At 38.0% G+C, this 22,077-nt stretch overlaps 1 protein-coding gene across 1 annotated transcript in view; it reads right to left on the reverse strand.

Annotated features, from left to right (window-relative positions):
• The window catches only part of slitrk6 (SLIT and NTRK-like family, member 6), a 51,811-nt gene extending 47,398 nt beyond the window's left edge, over positions 1 to 4,413 (reverse strand). Inside the window, exon 1 of the mRNA XM_062059634.1 lies at positions 4,078 to 4,413. The gene's annotated coding sequence lies outside the window, so the exon portion shown is untranslated. The remainder of the gene's footprint in view (positions 1 to 4,077) is intronic.
• Between the last annotated feature and the right edge of the window lie 17,664 nt (positions 4,414 to 22,077).

Genomic DNA, 22,077 nt, shown 5'->3' on the forward strand with positions numbered 1-22,077 from the left:
CGGTGTTGATGTGGAAATAGTTGCTTCGGCATTTAGTTGGTGTGGCACCGAACGGAGATGTTGACATGATGTAAAGACATATTCCCGCTTGAAGCCAAACCACCGTCAGATGATGGACCCCGTGTTGTTTTTCATGGGAATTAATTATTCCTCCATTTGTTACCAGATTCGCACCTTCTCTCTCTCGTATTACCCCTCAAACCACACCGTTAGCTGTTAGCATCGCAGCTAACGTTACCATGTCGCTACCTCTCGCTCCGCGGGAGCGTGTGACGTTGCTCACGTGACGTGTGTAAGAAGGTGCGCTTGTTTTAAAGTCTCTGTGAGAAGGAGAGACAGGAAAGAGTGAGAAATGCGTGCAGTTTAATGCCCCACAGCTAAAAGCAACTGCGTGAGAACGTATACTCGAATATCACGATTTAGTCATTTTCTATATCGCACAGAGACAAACCCGCGATATATCGAGTATACCAATATATCGCCCAGCCCTAGTCTTTACCATCTTTGGTGTTAGTAAATAACTATTTTTTACGAGGGATGGGGACTAAATCCAGTACTTTTTTTGGCGCTGACCAAATCCGGCCGGTTCTACATAAAATCCAACGGTGCCTTGTTATGGTACCTGGGTTGCACATGACGTCACGTCCAGTTGCAAACTCTAACTAGGGATTACAGCAGGGCTGTCAAACTCATTTTAGATCGGGGGCCACATGGAGAAAAATCTACTCCCAAGTGGGCCGGACTGATAAAATCACGGCACGATAACTTAAAAATAAAGACAACTTTAGATTGTTATCTTTGTTTAAAAATGTATGTTGTTGGGTTTTTTTACACGTACATGTGGCGGTTAATACTATTCTATCTTTATTTGTAGTTATTTATACTTTCTGAATAAATTATGTGATAATGTTCATCAGTCAACTCATTGGCGTTCATTTTCAATCTATCAATTGTCAATCTATCTGTGGTTTGCTCATTTTCCTCCACTGGTGTACTAACATCATGTGGTTTGTTTTTTTACATATGTAGCATAATCTACCGTATTTTCCGGAGTATAAATCGCTCCGGAGTATAAGTCGCACCGGCCGAAAATGCATAATAAAGAAGGAAAAAAACATATAAGTCGCACTGGAGTATAAGTCGCATTTTTGGGGGAAATTTATTTGATAAAACCCAACACCAAGAATAGACATTTGAAAGGCACTTTAAAATAAATAAAGAATAGTGAGCAACAGGCTGAATAAGTGTACGTTATATGACGCATAAATAACCAACTGAGAACGTGCCTGGTATGTTAACGTAACATATTATGGTAAGAGTCATTCAAATAACTATAACATATAGAACATGCTATACGTTTACCAAACAATCTGTCACTCCTAATCGCTAAATCCCATGAAATCTTATACGTCTAGTCTCTTACGTGAATGAGCTAAATAATTTTATTTGATATTTTACGGTAATGTGTTAATAATTTCACACATACGTTGCTCCTGAGTATAAGTCGCACCCCCAACCAAACTATGAAAAAAACTGCGACTTATAGTCCAAAAAATACAGTACAAAGATACAAAGAATTGCTATTGCGACATCTAGTGGACACATGTAGAACAGCAGTTTCTTCCATTCAAAAATGTCGGCTCATTTTTAAACTTAACAAACTCATCCCGTGGGCTGGATAAAGCCTGATCCGGCCCACGGGCCTTACGTTTGACACCCCTGGATTATAGCACGAAAACGGTCATAATGATAACCGCAGAAAGACTCCTGACGTTTTGTATTACTGTTTTAAATGGAAATGATGTAAAACCTAAGATTGATAACTGCACTTTGACAAACTCCCGAACTGACTGGCGCTAGCTCGCTAGCTTAAATGCTAACATGAAAACAACATACCCCAATCTAAACTTATATAAACACGTTGCTGTTTGAACAACTTTGATATTTAATTTTGCACATTAAACCTACAAGCTGTCAAATAGAATGATCGATCGGAGAAATATGAGACGTAGGTGGTGTTACGGTGCGTTCAAGGACCGCTGAAAATAGTAGGAAAACCAAAGAGTGGAACGCCCCCCAGAAATAATACAAATATAATAGATTCTATTTGCAACTCACTTTTTATTTAATAAATAAATATTTTACAGTGCTACAGTACAAACCCTTATTTAAAACAATAAAAGCTTAGCCATTCAAACAGATACAATACTAAGACTTAAACAGAAGACAAGCAAAATACTGGCTTTTCTAACAGTGCGTCTATTTATTTCAGTTATTTTAAAAAATCTAAAGATTTCCGTGTTTGTAAAAGCACTTTTTGAGCACGTTCAACAATATTGCAATTATGACAAGAGTGATGATTTTGTTCCTGATAACTGTGGTAATATTTTCATATCGTTAACACCAGGGATGTCCAAAGTGCGGCCCGGGGGCCATTTGCGGCCCGCAGGTAATTTTTTAACGGCCCCACGGCACATTCTAAAAATACGATAGAAAAAACAAAAACATAAAAAGTAGTATAAAAGAGTAAACAGGTGACAATAAAATGTTGCTATGTTGACTCTAATAACACTAAGCTGTCATGCAGGCTGTTTCTTTCTTTAACACATAATAATGAATCAAAAACAATGTTATTATGAATTATTGACCTATTCAAGGCTCCAATTAGGTCACATTAAATATTCCACTTTGAGATATTTTTTGGGGAAAATGTTGCATATTTTGTGTTTGCCATATAAAAAACTGTGTTGTTGTTTTTTTTTAAAAGAAGGGCCTAAAATGAACAAACAAGGAACATAACAAACAACAATACAAGTTATAATTTCACGGATAGATCTGAAGTTGATCTCGAGACTATTGTGTTAACACTTTTTTTAAAAATTATGATTTATTTTTTAACACTTTACTGAGCAGGACCCTTTTGGATCCCCAATAATTTAAGTGGGATTTTTGTTTTTAAGTGTCATTGCTCAAAAAATAATAATACATTAAAATCAATGTTGTTATGAGTTATGTTATGAGCTCCAATTATTTTATAATCTGAAATGTTCCACTTTAAAATTTTATTGGGGGAAAATATTTCATATTTTGTGTTTTTTCCATAAAAAACTGGGTTTTCTTTGACAAAAAGGGCATACAACTTAAATAAAAAAAACGTTATATTGACAGATATACCTAATTTTGATCTAGATATTTAAACTTTGAATAATAATAATAATACTGAATAATGACATTTATTTTTATTTTTTTGAACCTAAAACCTTTGGAGTCCCCGGTATCAAGCCTGAGTGGAGGCCTAGATGTATATTTTTTATACATATATTGTATTGGTTTTTAAAATAAAAAATATAAAAATGGCCCCCGCTTGGTTTTTCATTTTTCAGTGTGCGGCCCTCAGTGGAAAAAGTTTGGACACCCCTGGTTAACACTAACACTTGGCTATTACTCCAGCAGCACTGAGAGCAGACCTTAGTTAATGTTGCCATTGTCACTGCCAACAAAGAAATTGACTTAGACATTTCATAATAAAACGAGATATAACAACAAGACATAAGTTACCATAATCAGCTATTTTGATCAGCTATGTTATTGTATTATTTTTTTTTAAAAAGGTGATATTTATTAACACACACAAAAGTACCAAAAACTGGATCGGTATCGATTCTCAGGTACCAGGAATTGGTTCAAATGTGAAAGATAATTTAAAAAATGATGTCCCTTAAGAAGGACATGTTAGAAAATAATTGAGAACAACTGCTTTAAGAGAGTATGAAAACTACTTGTGGGCTCAATTACAGTACATTTCGTTTTGTGATATGATCGGTAGAGAGTGCCTGAAAAGCCTAGTGTTGGGGGCGAACAAGCAACGCCTACAAAACAAGGACCGGGGAAAAGTACAGTAGTCTCATTACAGTCAGGTAGGCTCAATGTGACCTGCCTAGTCCAAGCTCGTTTTTTTTCATCACTTAATAATACAAACTATGAACTAATCTTACGTTTTTTGGGGTGCAAACATGAACATTTGGAAAGTTCAAAAATAGTGACTTTGAACAAAATGTAATGACACAGCATTCTTACCGGTGAAAAGTGGTGGGAAATAATAAGCTCATCCAAATGTCACCGCGTCGAGTCCCATCGGTGCGCGGACGCGTCTCCGCGGCGAGGGTGAACTTCACCGGCAGACGCGGTGGAACGACGTCCTCACTCCTCCGGGTCCCGGGACTGACGAGCGACACTCCTCCCGCTACTTGTCCCCGTAATTAACGGTGGTAAAGTTGCGGTACCCGGCCCAAATGAGTGGAACGGCTGCAAAAAATGATGCGTTTCTTTCTCAAGCCCGCAAAAGTGATCAGGAGTGGTCGTCCTCTCGCCGCGCCGCGCGTTGTGGCGCGTTAACGAATCTGCGGACGCCTTGGCTCTGCTGCGTAATTTGCATGCGGTGGAGGTGCAATAAAAAGGGACTGCGGTCAAGTTTGAAAGGGGCACGCTTTCACATCCGGTTTGACTTACCAAAACAAGAGCATTGTTATATTTAAAGAATGGCTTCAAATCGATTTTGCTTTATCTATTAAAAACACAATATATTATTTTTTTTCACAGACATTTTTGATGTTATTTTTAGCTAAACAAAATACACATGTGTTAAAAAAAATAAATAAATAAATAAATAAAAATTCCGGCATTTGCCTTGCCGAACGTCTGGCGTTAAAAGGGATTGCTGTTACACCTAAACCCCTTCCTTTGGGAGTTTTCTTAAATTACTAAAGGAGAAATCCTCAAATTGATGTGCTTTAAATAGCCTGGCTGCAGCATCACAAATGGTTGCTGTTATGCAATAGGTCGGGGGTCGGCAACCCGCGGCTCTTCTTTAGCGCCGCCCTAGTGGCTCTCTGGAGATTTTTCAAAAATGTATGAAGAATGGAAAAAGATGAGGGGGGAAAAAAAAAATCAATTTTTTTGTTTTAGTATGGTTTCTGTAGGAGGACAAACATGACACAAACCTCCGTAATTGTTATAAATCACACTGTTTATATTAAATATGCTTCACTGATTCAAGTATTTGGCGAGCGCCGTTTTGTCCTACTTATTTTGGCGGTCCTTGAACTCACCGTATAGTCTGTTTACATGCATAACTTTCTCCGACTTTCTAGGACGTGTTTTATGCCACTTCTTTTTCTGTCTCATTTTGTCCACCACACTTTTAACGTTGTACATGAGTGCACAAAGGTGAGTTTTGTTGATGTTATTGACTTGTGTGAAGTGCTAATCAGACATATTTGGTCACTGCATGACTGCAAGCTAATCGATGCTAACATGCTATTTAGGCTAGCTATATGTACATATTGCATCATTATGCCTAATTTGTAGCTATATTTGAGCTAATTTAGTTTCCTTTAAGTCTTCTTAATTACATTTATATCTCATGACACATGTAATATGGCTTTTAATTTTTTGCGGCTCCAGACAGATTTGTTTTTGTTTTTTTTGGTCCAATATGGCTCTTTCAACATTTTGGGTTGCCGACCCCTGCAATAGGTAGTGGGGAGGAATAATCACAGGACTAAGTGGAAGAGATGTGAGACAAAGGAATGGTTACGGTCAAATGTGTGTTGTTGGTGGTGGACGGAAACTACAAGCTAGTCCGTGTCCTTTGATGCTGAGACAATCTTTGAACAAACCCACTGACATATAACAGGGGTGTTCATTCACCGGCTCACGGGTTCAGTTTAAAAAGCTTAGAAGAGTGAAGTGAATTATATTTATATAGCGCTTTTCTCCAGTGACTCAATTAAGCGCTTTACATAGTGAAAGAGACTAACATTTTTGCAGCAGATTCCTAAAACGCCAGAGTCCTGTCATATATATCAGGGGTTCTTAACCTTTTTGACCTCGGGAGCCCAACTTTTCTACCACACTCAATTATTAACGCTGACTTAGTACTTTACTCTTGATTTAATCATATTCAATAATTGTATCTAACCCGCTTACAGTTTACAACCTTTTCAAATGATACAAAACCATGTTTAAATCATAACGATTTGTGTTTATTTGACAAATATACCTTATACTTAGGTCAGGCTTACAAGAAAAATAAGTAAAAAAAGATGAATTTACATACAATTATTCTGTGCTAAATACAAAATAGTAATGAATGTTTTTTTTTTTTAAATAAACTGTCAATAAACTTTAAGTGCAAATGAAAATACAGCTTCACCACTTAAGTCGGGGGTCAGCAACCCGCGGCTCTTTAGTGCCGCCCTAGTGGCTCCCTGGAGCATTTTTAAAAAAGGATTGCAAATGCAAAAAGATGGGGGGGAAATTATTTGTTTTGATTTAGTATGTTTTTTGTTTGAGGACAAACATGACACAAACCTTCCCAATTGTTAAAAAGTCCACTGTTTAATATGTTTGTGTGTATGCTTCACTGATGAGAGTATTTGGTGAACATTGTTTTATCCTTTTAATTTCAGCGGTTCTTGAACTCACCATAGTGTGGAGTGTGATGCAACAGTTTGTTTACATGTAAAATCTTCCACTCCTTCTTTGTCTCATATTGTCCACCAAAACTTTCATGCTGTGCGTGAATGCACAAAGGTGCGCTTTGTTGATGTTATTGACTTGTTGGAGTGCTAATCAGGCATATTTAGTCAGTGCATGGCTGCAAGCTAATCAATGCTAACATGATATTTTGGCTAGCTTTATGTACATATTGCATCATTATGCCTCATTTGCAGGTATATTTGAGATCATTTAATATCCTTTACATGTATCCTCTTTGTATATAATTTAGTTATGCATGTCTCATGACACATTATCTGTATGTAATATTGGCTGCATTTCTGATAGTTGTTTGTGTGCAATGTTGTTCCAGACCACAGCAAACATTACCTAGCTTGCCAAAGATTGTAATAAATCTATTAAAAGACAGCATGCCGTTTCCTTTAACTTGGACATAAAAATCTATACCTTTGGCCACTTTAAGACAGTCATTTCCAGGAGTTATCTCACCCTCTGAGAAGTTTTACTAATGTTTTTCAATGTAGTAAAAATGTGTGGAATAAATATTACATTTCGACATTTCTGGAAACAAATATTTGCTTAAGTCATAATTTTTGCACTTAAGAAACTTCTCTGTGACTTTAGTTTCTTCTTCTTTTTGTTTCCGATTTTTCATTACTGCCACAAGTGGTGGAAAACTGTATCACAAGTGAGTGGCAATGCAGCCCATACAGACCACAGCTGAGAAACAGATGTTTTAGGGGGCGCTATGTTTAAGAAACTCTCATATAGATGATCTTTGACTACCGTTTTGCAGTAGGTCCTCAAAGCAGCACAGCAATCCTGAGAGAGGGCTATTTTCAGAATGGTGTAACTCATAATAAATAGTAGGGATGTTCCAAACAGGGATTTATGCTGCTGATTGCGATCATCCATGAGTGAGGTCGGCCGATACCAATACCGAACACATGTATTAACTGTAAATTTTTCAATTTATTTATGTTTCGATTGACATTTTAACAATATCAACACGATATCTAAACTAGTTCCTTATTGTCTTTATTACATACAATTGTTTGATCAAAACAATGTCCATAGTACACAATAAACCGGACTTGGGCAAATTAAGGCCTGAGGGCGCTCATGCGGCCCGTTAAGCTTTTCAATCTGGCCCCCCGGACATTCCCAAATATTTTTTTTATATCTTTAAGATGGAAATTGTAGCTGCCATTATGATGTGCAGTGATGTTTTCAAATTACCGTAAGTCTTGAACTATGCAAAGTATTTCAATGGTTGGAATCTGCACTTTTGCATGATATACTGTACTAGTTACTATGGTCATTTAAGTCACAGCAGCTCAGACGAGGCACCAAGCAGTGTGGGTGTGGTTTGTTTCCACAGAGTGTTTCCAGAGCGGCAAGCCTGAAATGCCGCAATGTGGGTGTCAGGGACAGACGCGAAAGGTGATTTCTACAACAAAGTTCTGCAAGTGAAGTGATATTATATCAGATTGTAGGTGTTTTGTTTTTTTTACCCTTCGCATTCATATCTCGCTGTGTTTGATGCATTGTTGTTGTGTTTCGCTTGATTGTAAATAATGTCGATCGAGAGGGGGAGTGACGTTCATATGTTGTCAATATTCAGTGTTTTATCGTTCATAGTTTATATCGTCAATCCCACATTATTGTCATGTACTTTCTGAGTGTCTCATTCAGTAGAAAATGTAAAATTCTATTCCGTTTTTTAAGGCGGTCTGTCAGAACTTTTTTAGCATTCCATCAGACATTATTGTGAGTTTTTGTATTTGTGTTCCTAAAAATAGGACCCAAACACACACATATCGTACAGCAGATTGTCACAGCTTTTGTGTGTGTGTGTGTGTGTGTGTGTGTGTGTGTGTGTGTGTGTGTGTGTGTGTGTGTGTGTGTGTGTGTGTGTGTTCTTGTATTTATACCCTTCTTGAGACATCAACAAGGAAAAGTACCTGCCATATGAGGACCGGTGAACAAGTTAGGAGTGAAATCACGGTCCCAATACGGAAAACTCATTTGCAGTGGTGAAATCTATCAAAATGAGGGTGGTCCCAAAAAGGAGGAGTTTTTCAAATTGACTGTGTGTCGGTTTTAAAAATGCTCCCCCTCTGGTGAACATATGAAATAACAAGTGTGTGTAAACATTTGAAGTGCTCCCCCTCTGGCCAGCATATGTAATAACAAGTGTGTGTAAGAAATTCAAACGCGCCCCCTTAGGCCCAAATTTTAAAAAAAATTAAATATGTACATAGAGACATACTGTAATAACTTGAAGTAAATAATAAAAATTACAAACAAAAAAATCCCCATAAAAATAATTAACTAAAAGGCTTACCTTTTTTTATATTTGCATAGTATGTATATATTATTAATGTTGTAAATACAAATCTTTATATATCTAGAAAGGGGGGTCCTGAAGAGGTAGGCATTTTTCAGAGGTCTCAAGAATTTAACAAATACAATAATGTGTGTGAGCGTGAGTGTGAGTGTGTGTGTGCGCGTGCGTATATTTATATATATATATATAGATAGATAGATTGATATATATACCGGCCCCCAGACACATTTGTTTCTCTAATTGTGGCCCCCCGAGTCAAAATAATTACCCAGGCCTGCAATAGATAAGCAAAAGCAAAAACTACTATCTACTACAAATTTAAATCCTCCAGTTTTTGCTCTTTTTCCAACAACTAATCGATTTAATTAGAAGAAAATTGTATTCATATTATGTTGCTTGCATTAACAGTTTAATGAGTGCAACTAATACCATTTTGTAAGATCCGGATCACATAGAGTGCCCGGAACTTTAGCTACGCGGACATAGTTTCCGTACGGTCGCTGCACTATAGTAGAGCATGTTAATAGTGCACTTTTGATGATGATGTGTATTTATAACAATAAAATAATGGAGGTTATGGCAAGCAGAAGATGTTTTATTTTAATCATTTTCCCTCAAATATGCACTGAGGCTATAAAGGGGGTTTTATCTGATTACTCAAACAAACTGATCGATGGACATTTACTAAAAATATCGATAGCTGCAGGCCTACCTCAAAGTCCTGCTGTTTCCAGGAATTTGAGAAAATAAAAATATTGAAATAATGTCTGCAGCTAAGAAAAGATTATCTCGACGAGGTCAAGGTGAGCCTTTCAAACCTTAGAACGCTACCAAATGCCAATAATGGTGGGCGCGTCATGTGAGAATGTGGGTTTTTTTCTGCCAGTGAACTGCACAAACTTAAATATCCAAAACATCTTTTTGGTGGCTACAAAATATTTGTATAATTTAGACCCTGCGTGAATGAGAAAAAATAAATAAATCCAAACTGTGCAACTATTTATTCTTATTATAAATAATGGAAGATGTACAGTGCTACCTCTGCTTATGACTTAGATATGTATTGTTTTTATGTATTAAAGGGGCTGTTTGCAACTTGCCCAAAGTTAAGTTTTTCAAACCAAAAAGTGAACAAGAACATACTGTATATTTTGTTTTATTACACATCCGAGTCTCATTAGTACATAATTATTAATAACTAGGTAGGACAAAATTAGTAGGACAAAACGGTGCTTGCCAAATACTCTCATCAGTGAAGCATGTATAACATAAACAGTGGGAATTCTACAAATTAGGAAGGTTTGTGTCATGTTTGTTTTCCTACAGAAAATATATTAAAACAAAACAATTTTTTTTTCTTCTTTTTTTTTTCTACTTTCACACATCTTTGAAAGAAGTCCAGGGAGACACTAGGGCGGTGCTAAAGAGCCCCGTCCTAGGTGTATTGCCGCATTTAGGAGTAGTGGTTATTTACAGCTAGAATTCACCAACTCGAGTATTTCATATATATTTCATATATATATATATATATATATATATATATATATATATATATATATATATATATATATATATATATATATACACTACCGTTCAAAAGTTTGGGGTCACATTGAAATGTCCTTATTTTTGAAGGAAAAGCACTGTACTTTTCAATGAAGATAACTTTAAACTAGTCTTAACTTTAAAGAAATACACTCTATACATTGCTAATGTGGTAAATGACTATTCTAGCTGCAAATGTCTGGTTTTTGGTGCAATATCTACATAGGTGTATAGAGGCCCATTTCCAGCAACTATCACTCCAGTGTTCTAATGGTAAAATGTGTTTGCTCATTGGCTCAGAAGGCTAATTGATGATTAGATAACCCTTGTGCAATCATGTTCACACATCTGAAAACAGTTTATCTCGTTACAGAAGCTACAAAACTGACCTTCCTTTGAGCAGATTGAGTTTCTGGAACATCACATTTGTGGGGTCAATTAAACGCTCAAAATGGCCAGAAAAAGAGAACTTTCATCTGAAACTCGACAGTCTATTCTTGTTCTTAGAAATGAAGGCTATTCCACAAAATTGATTGGGTGACCCCAAACTTTTGAACGGTAGTGTATATATATATATATATATATATATATATATATATATATATATATATATATATATATATATATATATATATATATATATATATATATATATGTATGAAATACTTGACTTTCAGTGAATTCTAGCTATATATATATATATATATATATATATATATATATATATATATATATATATATATATATATATATATATATATATATATATAAAAATAAATATATATATATATATTTTTATTTTTTTAATTTTTATTTACATATAAATAAAAGAGAGACTTGAATTTCAGTGTTCCGGTGGCTATCCATTAGATGGCAGTATCGTCCTGTTTAACTTCTCCGTTCATGATGAGTATATCATTTCGGCCACCGTGTTCAACGGAGAAGTCTGTTCTACAAAATTTACAGGCATCATACACCTTCCCCTTCGAACTGTCCTGGATGAACTGAAATTCTTGTTTCCATTCGTTTTGGAACTTGCAAGCGTATTTCTTCATCTTGCTCGTTGACGGCGTCGCCATGTCTGTAATTTCCTCGTTCTTCTGCTTCGTCTCCTTGTTGTGTGCGCAGTTGTGCACTCTACTCTCTAAAAGCCCTAGATGTTATGACGTCAATGGTCAGGCAAGCTGTTTATATTGTGGGAAAGCGGACGTGAGAACAGGCTGTCCCCACTCAGTCTCAGGTCCCGGCTGAATACCGGGAGTTTGTCGGGAGAAAATCTCTGCCGGGAGGTTGTCGGGATTCTCCCGCTAAATACGGGAGGGTTGGCAAGTATGAGCTAGTGTAACCGAGGGTTTGTAATTGGATGAATCCCAGCAGAAAGGACAGACAGCAACAAGGGAATCAAGAGGTACGTTCTTGATTGACAAGCGTCACGTCTCTCTTCAACACACTCTGGCTTCCCGTCTAGGCGCCTTCTCTCACACACACACTTCTGACTTCACAACAAAAGCGCACCACAAAAAGAACAGACTGCTTGTATCGGAGTCCTTATACATCCACATTTTGCATTAACACACCATTTTTATATAAATGGAAGAACTTTTAATGTTGCTTTTAATGATGTAATGTCCGATGTGTCCAACATGTCATGTGGTGTGGCCCAGGGTTCTGTTCTGAGGCCTGTTTTATTTTTTGTTGTATCTGATGCCGCTTGGGAGGTTGATCAGTAGTTTTAAAAATGTTTCATATAATTTCCTTGCAGGTGATATTCAACTGTTATGCTCCTTCAATGATTCAGAGATTCACTTTTTATCTGAGTTCTTGGAGTGCGTATCCTGTATTAAAAAGAGGTTGTCCTCAAATTTCCTCCAGATAAATTCAAACAAAACGGAAACTCTGATAATTGCTCCTGGTATCAAGAACCACCTGATCAAGAACTCCCTTGGTGCTCTGGGTGCATCTGTTCAAAGCAGCCTCAGAAACCTTGGGGTTGTGTTTGATCAGTCCATGTCTTTGGAGGGTCACTGTCGTCAACTGACCAAAAACTGTTTTTATCATCTCAGAAATAATTCTAAAGTGAGAAATTGGATCTCCAAATGATCATTCACGTGTTCTCGCAATTCTCTTTTCACTCTTTTCAACAAGTTAACGCTAAAGAGACTTCAGACTGTACAAAATGTGTCTGCCAGACTTTTGACCGGTGCCCCCAGAACAGCCCATATCACCCCAATTGTATCCAGTCTTCATTGGCTTCCAGTTAAATTCTGCATTGAGTTTAAGATTTTAGTCCTGACATTCCGTGCGTTGCATGGTGGGGCCCCTCAGTACATCACTGACTTGTTGTGCCCCTACTCTTCAGGGCGGAGTCTCCGGTCTTCAGGCCAGGGTCTTCTAAAGATCCCAAAAAGTTGTTTTAAAACCTGTGGAGACCTGGCATTCCAGGCTATAGCTCCCAGACTCTGGAACAATTTGCACCAGTCCCTCCGTGATCTTGACTGTGGTGAAACGTTTAAGAAACATTTGAAAACTTCTCTTTTCAGTAAATATTTTAGTTAAAGGCCTACTGAAATGATTTTTTTAAATTTAAACGGGAATAGCAGATCCATTCTATGTGTCATACTTGATCATTTCGCGATATTACCATATTTTTGCTGAAAGGATTTAGTAGAGAAAATCGACGATAAAGTTCGCAACTTTTGCTCGCTGATAAAAAAAACCTTGCCCCTACCAGAAGTAGCGTGACGTCACAAGCGGTAGTGCTGCTCACAATTCCCCGTTGTTTACAATGGAGCGAGAGATATTAGGAGCGAGAAAGTGACGATTACCCCATTAATTTGAGCGAGGAGGAACGATTCGTGGATGAGGCACGTTAGAGTGAAGAACTAGAGGCAGTGCCGGACGTATCTTTTTTCGCTCTGACCATAACTTAGGTACAAGCTGGCTCATTGGATTCCACACTCTCTCCTTTTTCTATTGTGGATCACGGATTTGTATTTTAAACCACCTCGGATACTGTATCCTCTTGAAAATGAGAGTCGAGCACGCGAAATGGACATTCAGAGTGACTTTTATCTCCACGACAATACATCGGTGACACACTTAGCTACTGAGCTAACGTGATAGCATCGTTCTCAAATGCAGATAGAGACAAAATAAATAAACCCCTGACTGGAAGGATAGACAGAAGATCAACAATACTACTATCAGGAGACACCGAACCAAACACTGGACATGTAAATACACGGTTAATGTGTATTTGACGCCTGTCGAAGCCTAGCAATGCTGTTGCTAACGACGCTAACTTAACAACGGGACCTCGTCAGAGCTATGATAAAAACATTAGCGCTCCACCTACGCCAGCCAGCCCTCCTGAGCTCATCAACACCCGTGCTCACCTGCGTTCCAGCGTTTGACGATGCGGTCGGCGGCCCGGAGACGTAGGAAGTCAAGGTGAGTTTGCCGCTAGCGCGTCTGCTATCCAAGTCAAAGTCCTCCTTGTTGTGTTGCTACAGCCAGCCGCATACACCGATCCCACCTACAACGTTCTTCTTTGCAGCCTCCATTGCAAAAGATTCACCAACACAGATGTCCAGAATACTGTGGAATTGTGTCGAAGAAAACAGAGCTCTGTGTATTGTGTCCAATATGGTCCTAACACTTCCGTGGATCTCTCGACGTCACGCGCATACGTCATCCTCCAAAGGCATTTTGAACCGGAAGTTTAGCGGGAAATTTAAAATTGCACTTTATAAGTTAACCCGGCCGTATTGGCATGTGTTGCAATGTTAAGATTTCATCATTGATATATAAACTATCAGACTGCGTGGTTGGTAGTAGTGGGTTTCAGTAGGCCTTTAATGCACCTTTTAACTATCATTTTTAATCCACTTTGTATCCTTTTTATGATGTTGCCCCAGTTGTTTTAAATGTAATTGTTGTTTTACTTCGCCTATGTTTTGTACAGCGCTTTGTGATTTTATCTGTGAAAACATTTTATAAATAAAATGTGCTTACTTACTTACTTACACATTTTAGCTGCCGGTCGATACGATCAGGTACCAATATCGGATTGGGACAAATGCTATTGTATTGCGATTGATACAATACTCATTATTTAAAAGTGTGTTTTTATATTAAAAAGCATGTTAACATGTTAGACGTGTGTTTTTGGGGGCACCCGGCACAGAATAATGGCATTGCTACTAATTTAAAAGGGAAAGAGTAAATCAAGTCACAAATCAAATTAAACTTGTATATCAAGGCACTACTGCTTTTTGTGTTACGTTTTGAATTGAATTCCAGTATGCAAAACAAAAATATATCCAGGCATAAATGAGATACAGTACTCTTTAATGTAACAAACGCAAAAATATACCAGTAGTCGAGCAACAGCTCGCCAGCAAAATAGCCAAATCTAGAAAAAGGTAGAAAGGTCAACTGGAACCATTGAGGCTAGTCAATGAAAAACCAAAAACGGCCGGACAGGTGACTGAATGGATATGACAATACCTTGGGTGAAGGTGGGAGCAGGCAAAGTAGAACCGAGATCAGGTGACGCGTGAGTCAGTACAAACCTGGTGTGGCCGCCAGGTGATTAAAGGGTGATTTATGACAATGTCCAACAGGTGGGCTACGTACGTGCAACCGACCACCGCCAGCGATCTGAGAGGAAAGCAAAAGGAATAACCTCAACAGACAATCAATCTTTGAAAAAGGTCGAATTAAAGTAAATATAGATGTTATTAAAAACACCCATGAGGATTGTACGTTAAGTTATGGCATAGTCAACACGCAATTGTGTCTAAACTCCAGTAAAAATGTGGAAGTACTATTTACTCTGTCATCCTTCACTGGCTGAAGACTGTGTGGCAAGGCTCTGCGGAAACTTTCCAGATGGGAGCATAATTCACCGTAAATCTGGTGACAAACCCAGTTGGGCTCCGAGTTGTATGAAGCCACATCGTGGCCCATCTGAAAGTGATCAACCTGTAAAAGTGCAGAGAATTTAGATTGCAGTATCTCATCGGTCTTTTGTCACATGGAGGCATGGTCTGGAATAATGGACGGCATATTATCATAGGTGGCGGGGTTTTCAAATCACTTGTTTTGCGGGCCACATTTCCAGAAAGCTAAGGACCTGGGGGCCAGACTTCAATTCACACTATTATTTGTTTAGTGTATTCTTAGGAACCAGCGCCATTTGCAGTGGACGTTGTATTTTTTGTCTGTTTATCAGTGTCTAATCATTAGGGATTTTCAAGAAATAGAATGGGATTGCCATTGCCGATTATTGCCTTTTACTGGGATCCCCTTTGGATGACAACATATGTATTTATAGTTCCCCTCCTGACAAGCTAGCAACTAATTGTTCATCTCCATCTACAATGTGGAGCCACTCCCCGGAGCTAATAATAACAATCACCTGCCTCTCACCTGGACATGAGACGTCGGAGTAGGCAATCAGACAAGTTGGGACACTTTGACAGTCATTTAGGACCTACAACTGACATGACATGAAAAGCGCTTCCTTGCAAGAATTATGAGACATTTTTTATCTAAATAGGAATATATGAACATTGCAGCATTCGGCATCCTAATGACAGCAGACATTGTGCAGTAAGTGATGTTTTATTATGTTTGTTGGCTCTCATGAAGTCTGCAGTGAGTAATAATCAGTGATGAAGAAACAAAAAAAGCAAACGTTGTGATACGTTTTTGAAATTATATGCTTAAAATGATCAAAATACATTAATATTAAATATCATTATAAATGTGCCCATTACTGCATTACATACATACTTACATCATGTATATAAAATCCTAACGGAGGTGGGGGTTTTTAGGGGCTCTATAGGCAGAATTGAACGGCTCCTATATGTTCCATTGTAAGCGGACTTTGAAACGCATTTATGTAATATTTAGAATGCATAACAGAAAAATAATCCATCCATCGTCATGTCTTTCATAATGATTGTGAATGATAGGCAAAAATTCCCAAAAACGTAGAGTTTCCCTTTAAAAATTATGCAGGTGCTTAAACAGTGTACTTAAAAATGGAAAATATGAAAAAATAAAAAAGAACTATGCTTTTTTATTGTTATGGAAGTTTCAATTATATTAAAAATGATAACTAAGGAATGAATTCAAAAATAATAAATACAATCCACAACAAATTGTCATAAGAACATATAGTAGAGCAGTGTTTTTCAACCACTGTGCCGTGAGATACAGCCTGCTGTGCCGTGGGAGATTATGTCATTTCACTTGATTGGGTTCAAAATATTTTTGCAAACCAGTAATTATAATCCGCAAATGTGCCGTTGTTGAGTGTCTGCGCTGTCTAGAGCTCGGCAGAGTAACCGTGTAATACTCTTCCATACCAGTAGGTGGCAGCAGGTAGCTAATTGCTTTGTAGATGTTTGTTGTGATCACAATATGCAGATGACAGCGGGAGGTAGCGTTCAGGTAAAAAGGTATCTAACGCTTAAACCTTAAGAAAAGCCATTGAAGCTTAGGGATGTTTATGCAAAAAGAAACTAAAACTGAACTGGCTGCAAAGTAAACAAAAACAGAATGCTGGACGACAGCAAAGACTTACAGCGTGTGGAGTAGAGACAGCGTCCACAAAGTACATCCGTACATGACATGACAATCAGCAATGTCCCCACAAAGAAGGATAGTGTCCGCACAACTTAAATAGTCTTGATTGCAAAGCAGGTGCGGGGAATAGCGTTCAAGGAAGACATGAAACTGCTGCAGGAAAATACCAACAAAAGAGAAAAAGCCACCAAAAATAGGAGCTAAAGAACTAAAACACTACACACAGGAAAACACCAAAAACTTCAAAATAAGTCACGACGTGATGTGACAGGTCGTGACAGCACACCTACGTTGAGACAAGAGCTATAGTGATGCATGGTTTATGGTTTAAAGTCATATCTAACAATTGTGAGAACGACTTTTTATCGTCAATTTCGGCTACTGAGTTTCATTTTTTAATGTTTTTTGCTGGTGGTGTGCTTCGGGATTTTTTCAATGAAAGAAATGTGCCTTGGCTCAGAAAAGGTTGAAAAACACTGTAGTAGAGGACGAGCGAAAAAAAACAACAACTTGAGTTGTTATTTATATGCGGTATAGCTCGGTTGGTAGAGTGGCCGTGCCAGCAACTTGAGGGTTCCAGGTTCGATCCCCGCTTCCGCCATCCTAGTCACTGCCGTCGTGTCCTCGGGCAAGACACTTTACCCACCTGCTCCCAGTGCCACCCACACTGGTTTAAATGTAACTTAGATATTGGGTTTCACTATGTGAAAGTGCTTTGAGTCACTAGAGAAAAGCGCTATATAAATATAATTCACTTCATTTCATTTTGGTGCTCATAATTCCTAGGAATAAATGCAAACCCGTCATTGGTACATAAGGAGGAAGTGCTGTGTTGTTGTGTCTACTGGCGAGCACTGTGGTGCCAGCGGTGTTATGAAGGTTGCTGTTGACCTGTTAAAAGTTAAAAACAGCGTCAGACTCTACATTACTTACAAAACGTTACTTGTACAATATCAAAATCAAGCACTTGTTGCAGGTGGTTGAGTCAGGATTCATTTAGCACCGAAATGAGGCACCGATAGCTACTTTATTATGTGTAAATTAGAAAAAATCCATAGCAAATTTTAATTATTGCATTACATTTTTGTTTTCAAAATTAATGACAATGTTGTAGTCTCATCCGTCCTGGAATTAAAAAAAAAAATCCTTAACAAATTTTAATTATTGCATTAAATTTTTGTTTTCAAAATTAATGACAATGTTGTAGTCTCATCTGTCCTGGAAAATGAACTGTCTAAATACGTCATCATGGCCCCAAAATTAGTTGAAACATTGAAAACCAAGTCAAGTAAACTTCTGACCGGACAACTATACATTTTTTTCAACAAAATATGCTAACCTGTGCTGGAAAAAAGAGAGCTCTGTATTTTTCTCCCTAAATGAAAGCACTAGCTCAGTGCCAATCTCATCCTTTGATTGAGTCATCAAGAGCAGTGTTGTTTTCAACATTTTTGATCTCAATGACCGTCACTTGCTGGAGCTCGGCTCTTTGTTGTAATTTTTTTTTTTTTTTTAATGAGATGTTTCCTTATTTGTGGCGTGTTGTATAATTTGGCTGCATTCTCTGGAATGAGTATTAGCGGATGCTTAAGCTGACGCGGATGCAGTTTTATTTACTTGATGTTACCCTTTTTGTCTGCTTTTTCTTCTGGAATGCAGTCTCTATGAGTGTGGTTTGTATTTATTTGTCTCCAAACAATCTGTGGGGAGCCGTTAAATGTGATCGATCAATGTTTTTCATTCTGTAGGGCCATTTACACAATGTTGGCTTTAACAGAAACCTGACTTGCTTTTGTTGTTGGTTTATATGTGACATTTAGTACAAACATTGGAAAATGGCTCTCAAAGTGGAGGTACAAACCCTGTTTCCATATGAGTTGGGAAATTGTGTTAGATGTAAATATAAACGGAATACAATGATTTGCAAATAATTTTCAACCCATATTCAGTTGAATATGCTACAAAGACAACATATTTGATGTTCACACTGATAAACATTTTTTTTTGTGCAAATAATCATTAACTTTAGAATTTGATGCCAGCAACAAGTGACAAAGAAGTTGGAAAAGGTGGCAATAACTACTGATAAAGTTGAGGAATGCTCATCAAACACTTATTTGGAACATCCCACAGGTGAACAGGCAAATTGGGAACAGGTGGGTGCCATGATTGGGTATAAAAGCAGATTCCATGAAATGCTCAGTCATTCACAAACAAGGATGGGGCGAGGGTCACCACTTTGTCAACAAATGCGTGAGGAAATTGTTGAACAGTTTAAGAAAAACCTTTTTCAACCAGCTATTGCAAGGAATTTAGGGATTTCACAATCTACGGTCCGTAATATCATCAAAGGGTTCAGAGAATCTGGAGAAATCACTGCACGTAAGCAGCTAAGCCCGTGACCTTCGATCCCTCAGGCTGTACTGCATCAACAAGCGACATCAGTGTGTAATGGATATCACCACATGGGCTCAGGAACACTTCAGAAACCCACTGTCAGTAACTACAGTTGGTCGCTACATCTGTAAGTGCAAGTTAAAACTCTCCTATGCAAGGCGAAAACCGTTTATCAACAACACCCAGAAACGCCGTCGGCTTCACTGGGCCTGAGCTCATCTAAGATGGACTAATACAAAGTGGAAAAGTGTTCTGCGGTCTGACGAGTCCACATTTCAAATTGTTTTTGGAAACTGTGGACGTCGTGTCCTCTGGACCAAAGAGGAAAATAACTATCCGAATTGTTATAGGCGAAAAGTTGAAAAGCCAGCATCTGTGATGGTATGGGGGTGTATTAGTGCCCAAGACATGGGTAACTTACACATCTGTGAAGGCGACATTAATGCTGAAAGGTACATACAGGTTTTGGAGCAACATATGTTGCCATCCAAGCAACGTTACCATGGACGCCCCTGCTTATTTCAGCAAGACAATGCCAAGCCACGTGTTACATCAACGTGGCTTCATAGTAAAAGAGTGCTGGTACTATACTGGCCTGCCTGTAGTCCAGACCTGTCTCCCATTGAAAATGTGTGGTGCATTATGAAGCCTAAAATACCACAACGGAGACCCCCGGACTGTTGAACAACTTAAGCTGTACATCAAGCAAGAATGGGAAAGAATTCCACCTGAGAAGCTTAAAAAATGTGTCTCCTTAGTTCCCAAACGTTTACTGAGTGTTGTTAAAAGGAAAGGCCATGTAACACAGTGGTGAACATGCCCTTTCCCAACTGCTTTGGCACGTGTTGCAGCCATGAAATTCAAAGTTAATTATTATTTGCAAAAAAAAAATAAAGTTTATGAGTTTGAACATCAAATATCTTGTCTTTGTAGTGCATTCAATTGAATATGGGTTGAAAAGGATTTGCAAATCATTGTATTCCGTTTAAATTTACATCTAACACAATTTCCCAACTCATATGGAAACTGGGGTTTGTATTTGAAAATGATCCAGTTTTGTGCAAAAAAAACAGAGTAAAGCATGTCAGTGCTGTTCAATCAAAACGAAGGCAGGGTCGGGGCCGCACAGACTTACGGAAGTGCGCATCCTTTCTGATTTCAATGCCTAAAAAGACACAAAAAGAGCGTTAACGCCAAAACGGATCAACGTGGTATCAATGTCTTGTGCCTGCTGGGCTGGTATCTTTTAGTACCGACAGAATTTGGTCTTTACCTATAAAAATACTGAATTTGGTACCCATCCCTACTCTTAACCGAAACTATCTTTTGCGTAGTCTTCAAGGTATGGGTACAGAATCTGATAAGATAAGCACTAACTACAGTAAGTCAACAAATATCTTGTGTTGAGCCGTTCTGTAGTTCGTGCTTATCTTATCAGATTCTATACAAAGTGGATTGTTTCAAATGTGGAAGGCACCAATCCCGAATTTGAAATAGATGAAATATTGTATTCGTGGTCTTTGTCAAAGTGTGAAAAGTTAATTGGAAGTAAGTTTAAATGTCATGTACTGTAAACATACTGTAGCACTCACTAATAAGGAGGAGGTTGGTAAGAACATTTTAAAATGTAAGAAGCCATATTTCTTGTGTATGGAAAAGTGAGAGTGCAGGCCTGCAGATTTTTATTAGCATAACTAAATTATTTGCGTCTTGCTTCCAAATGCGCCAGTCGAGGACTGAGCGCCACAACCTTACATCTGGCTTTGTTAGTTTCTGCAGTTTTGCTGCAGCTGTTCTCATTCATAATTAAAGCACTTTGAAAAACATTTGCTCCTTTTTCCCAATATTCGAATCTTAATTAAAGAGACATGTGCATTATAATTTGGGCAACTGAACCGTAGCTACTGTATATTCACGACTATTTTTCCTTTGTTCGGGTCATTGTCCTCACTGCATCTTTAGGTTTTAGCAAAAAATACAAAAAAACGAGGACTTCACATGCAATCTTGGCTTGTTTGGACCCCAAGGCATTGTCTTCCTGTTCATTTTCTGCTTCCAATTCAGAACCATATCCGCCACGGTCTTACTTTCCCTACCTCCGATGTCACTACAAGTCATCTTCACGGGGGGCAATACGGTACCGAAAGAGCCAAAGGAGTAAAACACAACTGCATGATGGGATGCAAAAGACAAGACGGCTATATATTGCTCGTCGACAAAACGCATCACTTGGCTCCTTGCATGGGTCTCGGAGAGCACATGAGAACTGTTCAAGGTCACGTCAGGTCACAAAGCTGCTACATTACACACTATCAGAAAAAGAGAGGGATTATCATTAGAAAAATAGGTCTGCATTAGTTTCTGTACAGCAGGGGTCACCAACCTTTTTGAAAGCAAGAGCTACTTCTTGGGTACTGATTAATGCGAAAGGCTACCAGTTTGATACACACGTAAATAAATTGCCAGAAATAGCCAATTTGCTCAATTTACCTTTAACTCTATGTTATTATTAATAATTAATGATATTTTCACTTAATTGAACGGTTTAAAAGAGGAGAAAACACGAACAAAATTACAATTACATTTTGAAACATAGTTTGTCTTCAATTTCGACTCTTTAAAATTCAAAATTCAACCGAAAAAAAGAAGAGAAAGACTTAAAAAAA

This window comes from Entelurus aequoreus, linkage group LG01 (genome assembly GCF_033978785.1).
Source record: "Entelurus aequoreus isolate RoL-2023_Sb linkage group LG01, RoL_Eaeq_v1.1, whole genome shotgun sequence".
Lineage (NCBI taxonomy): Eukaryota > Metazoa > Chordata > Actinopteri > Syngnathiformes > Syngnathidae > Entelurus > Entelurus aequoreus.